The sequence below is a fragment of the Castor canadensis genome, chromosome 13 (assembly GCF_047511655.1).
Source record: "Castor canadensis chromosome 13, mCasCan1.hap1v2, whole genome shotgun sequence".
In the NCBI taxonomy this organism is placed as follows: Eukaryota; Metazoa; Chordata; class Mammalia; order Rodentia; family Castoridae; genus Castor; species Castor canadensis.
The window spans coordinates 60939150-60947375 of record NC_133398.1 but is presented as its reverse complement, the minus strand read 5'-3'; the positions used below and the strand labels follow the sequence as shown (position 1 = coordinate 60947375).

The 8226-nt window shown below is 31.8% G+C and overlaps 1 pseudogene; it reads left to right on the top strand.

Moving 5' to 3' along the window:
- The first annotated feature begins 3390 nt into the window (after positions 1-3390).
- Positions 3391-3955, top strand: LOC109702862 (large ribosomal subunit protein uL6 pseudogene; annotated as a pseudogene).
- Positions 3956-8226: the final 4271 nt, after the last annotated feature.

Here is an 8226-nt window from a genome sequence, read left to right as displayed (position 1 = left end):
AAGGGTGTATGGTTATCAGGAGACTGGTGGCCAAGGTCAGGGATAGGGGGATATTTGCACCTGGGAGATGAATTATATCTGGAGACTTCATATACAGCATGTTACCACAGTTCATAGCAATATACTGTACAGTTGAAATTTGTTGAGAATGTATTTTAAGTAATCTTACCACACTCAAAAAGTACTTATATGAGTTGTGAGTTTGGAAATCAGTCACAATAAAAGAATATAACAAACACCATGTTGTACATTTTGAATATATACAATCCTTATATTTCAATTATACCTTAACAAAGCTTAAAATGGAAACATTTAAAGATTTAGGATTTGTGAGAAAAACTGAATATGCTGAATGGAACAAGGTAAAACTTATCTTCTACTTAGCTAATTTAAATAGGCTTTGCTCAGCATTACCATAATCAATACATCTATGAAACAAGTCAGTATTAGCCTAATTACCTACATAAATTAAAGATATAATTTTTATTAAATTATAACTCTGATTAAATACATTAGGATATTAAAATAAATGATTAACTAATATTTTTTGATTTTCAAAAATAATCTTAAGGAAATAGTCCATGATTTTCTCTCAATCTATAATCTGGATTTGCATTTGTTATTTCTATTTTCTATTTTGATAAACTAGAATTTCCAGGGGTATCCATCATGTTTTATTGTTCATGAAGGACATGAGTTTGTGAAGATGGTTAAAGGATATTGCTATGTAACTAATACAAAACAATGTCCTAAAGATCACAAAGGATTATAGTGCTAAATTCATAAAAAAGAAAAAAATATTTCAGCAGTGTATTCTCTCTTCATTCTCTCTTTTCTGTCTCTCTCTCTCTCTCTCTCTCACACACATACACACACACACAAACACACCAATTATCAATCCTACAATAAAGTAACAACTGTTTATTACCATGTTACTATGCTAGTAAAAAGATATTGATAAATGTAGATGGTGTTGGGGGAGGAGAACAGAATAAGCTTCAAGTGAGATTAGAAGTCTGAAGATAAATTCAGTTTAGAAGCTGGAAAATATGCACACACATGCAACACTGACACACAATAGGATGAGAAACTTATTTTACTCCCAGATTTCTCCAGTGTTTTGCTAGCCAGAACTAGCAGCCAATTCAACACTCTCACCTGAAAAGTTGCAAATCTGGTGGATCCAAATCAAGGGTATTCATACAGCTACATTTTAGTAGAGGTTACAGGTGTCTAAATCTTTAAGCAATCTGCTTGCTTATCATCTATGTGGTTAGCATTTTTTCCATATACAATTCCCTTAATCCAGAACACTGTATAACAGAGGAATAATTTCTAGAATCAGAAGTTTCTGGAATCAGAACTCTACTTCAAATTCATAATAATGTTCAGTAGAATATACTATAAGGTTATGCTACCCAGTTCTCCGGAATTGTGCTTCATGTACCATACTATTTTATTTATTGACATTAGTATTAGTGTAGTGTTTTTTAATATTTATGGCATTATGGACAATGTAATAATATTTTGTTATTTCTAAGAAGATTCAGTAGTTAAAATATGTAATATTAAAAATAGCAGCTTTTTAATCTGATGTTTTTTACAGTTTGGTTCCAGTTGGTACAAAAATTTAAAAGTCTCTCTTACATCATAGAGACTTTGGAGGATTGGGGCCTTGCTCAAGTGGTACAGCCTCTGCCTCACAAGCTGAGGTCCTGAGTTCAAGGTCTTCCCTAAGCTAAAGGAACTTGTAATAGAGAATTTTGCACAATGCATTAAGAATTGATGCTTTAGTCCCTGATTTTTCCAATATGCCTTTCTTCAGTGGCCACTTTCAAGATACTTGGGGTTTCTTCTTAGGTTACTTTTACAGATTGATACTATGTCTTCTGCATTATCATCAGATATCATAAATGAAGTTTTAATGTACAATTAGTTATACAATATAGTTGAGAATCTAGTTTTGGAATTAGGTCTGAATTTGAATCCAACTCAGTTATTGGAATTGCAAACTTAGAATTGTATTGCTTTATGGTGAACTACATTTCTCTCATCTGTAGAGTAGTCAAAGCCAGTCGTAGTCTGAAACCAGTGGCTCACACCTGTAATACTAGCAATTGGGAGTTTGAGGCCAGCCAGGGGAAAAGTGAGACCCTATTTCCAAAATAACCAGAGCAATATGGACTGGAGACTTATCTCAAGTGGTAAATGGACAGCTTTGCAAGCACAAAGTCCTGAGTTCGAACCCTAGCACCACTATAAAGAAAGTTACTCACGTAACAGTCTTTCAATTCTATGAATGCCCATAGCTTCAGACCCTAGGTGAGAAGGTGACAGGAAACACAGCATTTGACATCTTTAAGCCATACTTTTCATTAAAAAGAAACAAATAATAAATTAGAAATTGAGGAAAGTAAAAGATTAAGAGAGGGAAGACATATATTAGAGAAAGGAAATTGTTTTCAGTGATGAAATGAGAGGGGTGAGAAAGGTAAATAAAAACAAACCCAGAATAGTATAGCTGGAGAGAGATAAAGAAGTATAGGCTACAGGTGGAGTTTGCCACAGAAGGATCTAGAACGTCAAAGTCAGTAACTTGAGTCACATAATCACAACTGAGAGAGCTCTACAGGTATTTAAACAAACAGCAACGTAAATCATTCCGTATAAATCATCTATAAAAAATGTAATATACTGTAAATATCTCATTGAAGTTGGTAGGAAGGCAGAGCTTAGAAAAATCTCATCAAGATAGATAGATCGATAGATATATAGATAGATATAACAGAAAGATGATAGATAGATGATACACAGAAGATAGATAATAGATAGATAGACAGATAGTTATAGATATATACAGACATAGAGAGATAGATGTGGGTGTACATGCATGCATACTATTTTATGTACTCTAGATTGTGCTCCATAATGATTGCAAAATTTAGGACTTTTATAGTTTCATTACCTATCTCTTCCCCAAGTTTTAGTTTTTAACTAATTGTTCTGACCTAATCATTGCAGAGTCTATACCCATGTTTTCATGAAACAAAGACCCTTGAGTTTCAAAATGTTAACTCTCAGCAATTATAGCAGTGTAAATGGAACATTAGTATATTCTTCATTACCAGGTCAGGGAAGAATTCCAAATTACTTTCTTTTGAACCCCATATATCATTTCTGCCTTAATCTTCTTATCAGTAAAAGAAGAGTAGAACTAGGAAGAAAGGAAGAATTCTATCATTTTTTAAGACATGGCTATGATGCAAAGTTTATGATTCTAATAAATCTTTGATTTAATGTTTATTAAGTTCCCTGGGAGATTTAAATAATGTAACAGAGAAGTTTTCCTAGAAAATGAAAAAAATCAGTATTTGATCTGTTTAAGAACACATGTTTTCTGCTTTTTGTAGTATCTCCCACAAGAGTGAAAACAATTCTCAGCAGTCTGTTGACATTACTGTGAAGAGATGCATAGCCGTTGTTAAAGTCCCCAGAGGAACCCCATGAAGCAACTTCAATCGCATCAATACAGAAGTCAATCTTCTTTGGGTAAAAGAAAAACTGTGGTTTGATAAATGGAGAAACAGAAAGCAACTGGCTACCATTCCCACTACCTGCTGCAATGTACAAACAAGGGTGTTACACTGGGCTCCATTACAAGATGAGATCTATGTGTGCTCACTTATCCATCAATGTCATTATTCCATGCAAAGGATCTCTTGAAATCTGAAACTTCTTGGGTGAAATATACATTCATAGGATGCAGTATCTATGCTTGAGATGCTCAGTATCTCAAGCCCACAAAGATGCATTAGTTCTTAAAGGAAATGACATTGAACTTGATTCAAATTCTGCTGCTTTGATTCAGCAAGTCACAACAGTTAAAAACAAGAATATCAGAAAAAATTTGGATAAATATCTATGTCCCTGGAAAAGATGCAATTCGATAGATTGATTAATAAAATCTAAGCTTTTCTAGCCATAGGAATGAGATCCCAGATTATATCATACCAATTTTAATGTTAATGATTCAATAAAAACCATAATTGAGAAAAATACATCCTTTCTGTATTAATTTATATATGAAAACTGTAATATACTATTAAATTACACATGATTCAAATATACATATCTTAGATTCTTCTCCCCCCCACTTAAAAATGATTCATTACCTAAATAAATTGCCTTTTCCATTTACCTACAAAAAGAATTCAAACTGACTTTCTAAAAGTTGTTAATAAGTCTCAGAGTAAGTGTCTTTAGCAAGCCAAACATCAAGAAAGATACAAAACCTATTTTAAAATATGGGAACTGTATTAACATTGTGATGAGATAAAGCAACATGGTCAACATTCCTTAAAATCACTGTACTCACTGCCTATTTTTCCCTTAAAAAACATAAAATAATTTTCTTACCTGATATTTGACATTGGGACAACAGAATGACTTAAGTCCTTTCTAATAATCACAATTCTTACTAATAATCACAATTGTCAAGAGTTAGAAACTAAGAACAACTTTCCAATATTAATTGTAATTAAATTCTTGTGAAGACTCTGAAAGTTAGTGAAAACATTAACATCGACCATTCAATAACAGAAGTTTCAAAAGGAACATTAAAATAATCTATTGAACCAAGTGTGAAAAAATATAAACTGTTTTACTTAGTTGTTGCATTTTATGAAGACAGCAAATGACTTTTGTAGTCATGGTCTAAAACAGAAAAGTGTTTTTATTTATGATCTAGAAATTAACTGCACACTCTCCTTGGTAATTAAGCAAAGAAGAAACTCTTTTAAATCACTTTAACAAAGCATGAATTTATAAAGATTTAGATGCAATATGAGTGAAATTCTTGAGTGTCCATCCCTGTCAGATGTATCTGTCTGCCAATGAAAGAATGTCACCATTTATGATTACAAACCACATCAAGAACAGTGTAGACATCACATCTTCAAAAGATGGCAGCTTGATGATTTTTCTTTTTTAGCTCCAGTCTCTCCCTCCGTTTGACCATCTCCCAATACCTTTTTTTCTCTTCTTTTTCCCTACACTTATTCTCCCTAGGGACACAGATGTCATTGTTACATCGCTCAGGAGATGAATCCATTTCCTTTCGGCTAACTCCTCTTCCTGGGAAGATGGAGAATCTCCTCATTGATTTTGACTAGGGAATTATTTTTTTAAAAAGTAGAACAGACTTCTGACCTTTCAAATGATCAGATTAGGATGGTTATTTCCACATTATTAAGTAATCAAGAGACAAATGCATTAGGAAAGGGTTTGGTTCACAGGCAGGCCTGTTGGCTTCTTAAAAAAATTTTTTTTTGTTCTGACAGCTAACCCAGATTCCATTTCTTCCTCTGCTTGTGAACCACATGGGAAGCTAAAATGCATTTTAACATTGCATTTTGCCTAAAGGCTATCAGTAAAATTTAATTTTCTTACTGCATTGATTTTTCCATTATAAGTTGTAACAGTCTAGTGATATATCGCAAGAATTTTCCATATTGAGGAAAAGGATGTGAATAATTAACCAATGATAACCACTTGGAACATACTGTGATTTTTGAAATGAATTTTCTATCTGGTTTTGATGGTGGTTGTTTAAAAGTATGATGCATTTCACACTCAGAGAACTTAGATGATACTTTTAATTCATGTTATGAGGTTTAATATGCAACCCCCTTAAAAATAGAACCTCAGTATTTGAAATCAAGACACCCAATTTTAAGCAGGAATTTCAGCATTTGATATTGGACTGAGTATTATTTTTTAAAAATATTATGACACACTGAAATAAAGTAGATGAAAGATATTACAGTACAAGGCTGTTTTCTCTCTTGATTACATTTAGAAAAGGTTCACATCTTATTTGAAACATTTCAAAACATGAAGATGTCCTGTTTTAATTTCAAGTTTGGGTGAAGTCTGGATCAAAGAACACTTGCCCATTTCCCTACAAAAAGAAAAACTGATTTTTCTTTTCCTTCTAAATGGTTATCTCATCACTGACACTTCAGCAAAACTTAAAATAACCATGTTGAGAAAACATATAAAAAATAGAACCAGTGTCACAGTAAAATCAACAGAGGATTCAACATGCCATATGTTCAATAGCTCCAAGGGAATATTTTAATTATTATTTCACTTTGTCATAAACACTACAGGTGGTTATAAATATAAAATGGATATTTGTTAACAAAATCTAACAGTGTTAAATACATCATTGTTAACAAGGGTAGATGCCATAAACAGAAAAATGTCTTAATTGTTGACATTAACCCTTATCTTTAGCATGTTTGTTGTGGGTATATATCTATGGCAATTATTTTCATTCAATTTTATTTCCACTTTTTTTGTAACATTTAAAGGGCTTGAAATAGAGAACATCTGTTACAAATAAATAATTGTTCGTTAAAATGTCATCAAGATAATTTAGAAAGTCAATCCTTTTCTTATCTGAAAACTCTAAATTTTAATATATAAACTAGTATGCACTCTGGTATAACTTCTAAAGAAAAATAAAGAAAACCACAATCTTTTCGTTCTGTAGTAAGATACCCATTTCTGTGTAAGGTGTTTATAACTCTCACATTAAAAGAAGGTTTCAAAGCTTACTTTAGCCTTGGAACTAATATAGTTATATCCTATATTGAGTCCATGTAACCAGAACAAATTTACAATTGTCAACTAATTATGATCTTTCATCAATGCAAAGTTACTGATTATCCAAAGCAAATGCTGAATGCAACTGCAGATCGAAGGGAAATTTCTGAGATAGCTGTTAATGGTCAACTTCTGCTTTCAAAGTCTTCAACTGATCTTGACTGGTTCATGTCCTACTATATATTCATCACCCTATACTATTCTAGAGACTCCAGAAGGAATAAACACCCACCAACATCTGGAGTTTTACCTAGTATGCCCCAATTTGAACATATGAGTTCTAGAAATATAACATATTGAAGTTATTTTAGGACATTAGTTTGCAATAATTTGTTATAACAAGAGAAAATTAATACACTGACCAATAATTTACCAGACTAAACACTTAATCCATGAGTTAGAAATCAATGTAGAACTTAAAATTTTTTAATTGATTAAAACAAGCAAACTTATGTTTAAAGGTCCCTATTAAAACCATTAAAAGGGTTTTGAAAGTCTAAAGAAATCAAATCTGCTTTATAACAAAATCCATGTTTGTAATATAGGAGCAGGAATGAGTTAAATTAAATATCCTACTTCAGCTGAATTCAGTATAACAATGAGTATTTGTTTAATATCACATGAGACGTCTAAGCTAAAGGGGATTTTACATACTCTGATGGCAATGATTAGGGTATAGGAAGATACGATAATACATACAGGTTTACCACATATAGAAAGCAGGTACAAATACATATTTTAAATTTACATATATGCACAAATATTATTTGGATAGTTGTAATTAGCTTAAGGTATCTTTATTTTATAAATTCAAACAAACACTCATTTGTGTTACATAGACATGCAGACTCACAGAGATATAAATAATATCCATTAATAGACTATTTCAAAAACAGAAAACCCAACAGACATTATTCATAAAATATTCACATTCTGCTGGTGTATCAGTTGCTTGTATTTTTAAACAGAAATAAGATTGATCAATTACCAAGAGTTTAGAGACTATTTCTTCCCTTGTGGAAGCAAATAATTAATTGAAATTACTACATGTTCAAATATATTGTATAAATCAGTAACAAGCTACAACATTGTCACTTCCATTCATAGTAATTTTATTTGATTTTAAAATAAATGAAAGCCTGGGATCAATGCTTTGATTCTTTATTGTTTTACCTTAGTTAAGTATAAATTATAACAGCAGTATATTTTATCTTGTATGAAACTCAGGAGAACATAGTTTTAGTCATTTTTTTCTAACAGAAGCAGTAACTCATTCCAGCAAAATCTAGGATTATAATATATTTCAAAGAGATGATATTAATATCACTATAAGTTTTTGACACTTCTTGGCAAGCAGGTGGAAATAATTCTGAAACGACCATGCCATTTCTAAAGTAACACATGAACATTCTGTGCATTGCTAATATGTTTTTATTTCAACCCACAATGCATAAAAGTAGCATGGCACCGATGGCTCACAGCTGTAATCCTAGCTACTGATACTGTGAGGATATCCTGAAGGAAGAGGGTGAGGAGTGACAAAATTCAAATATTAAA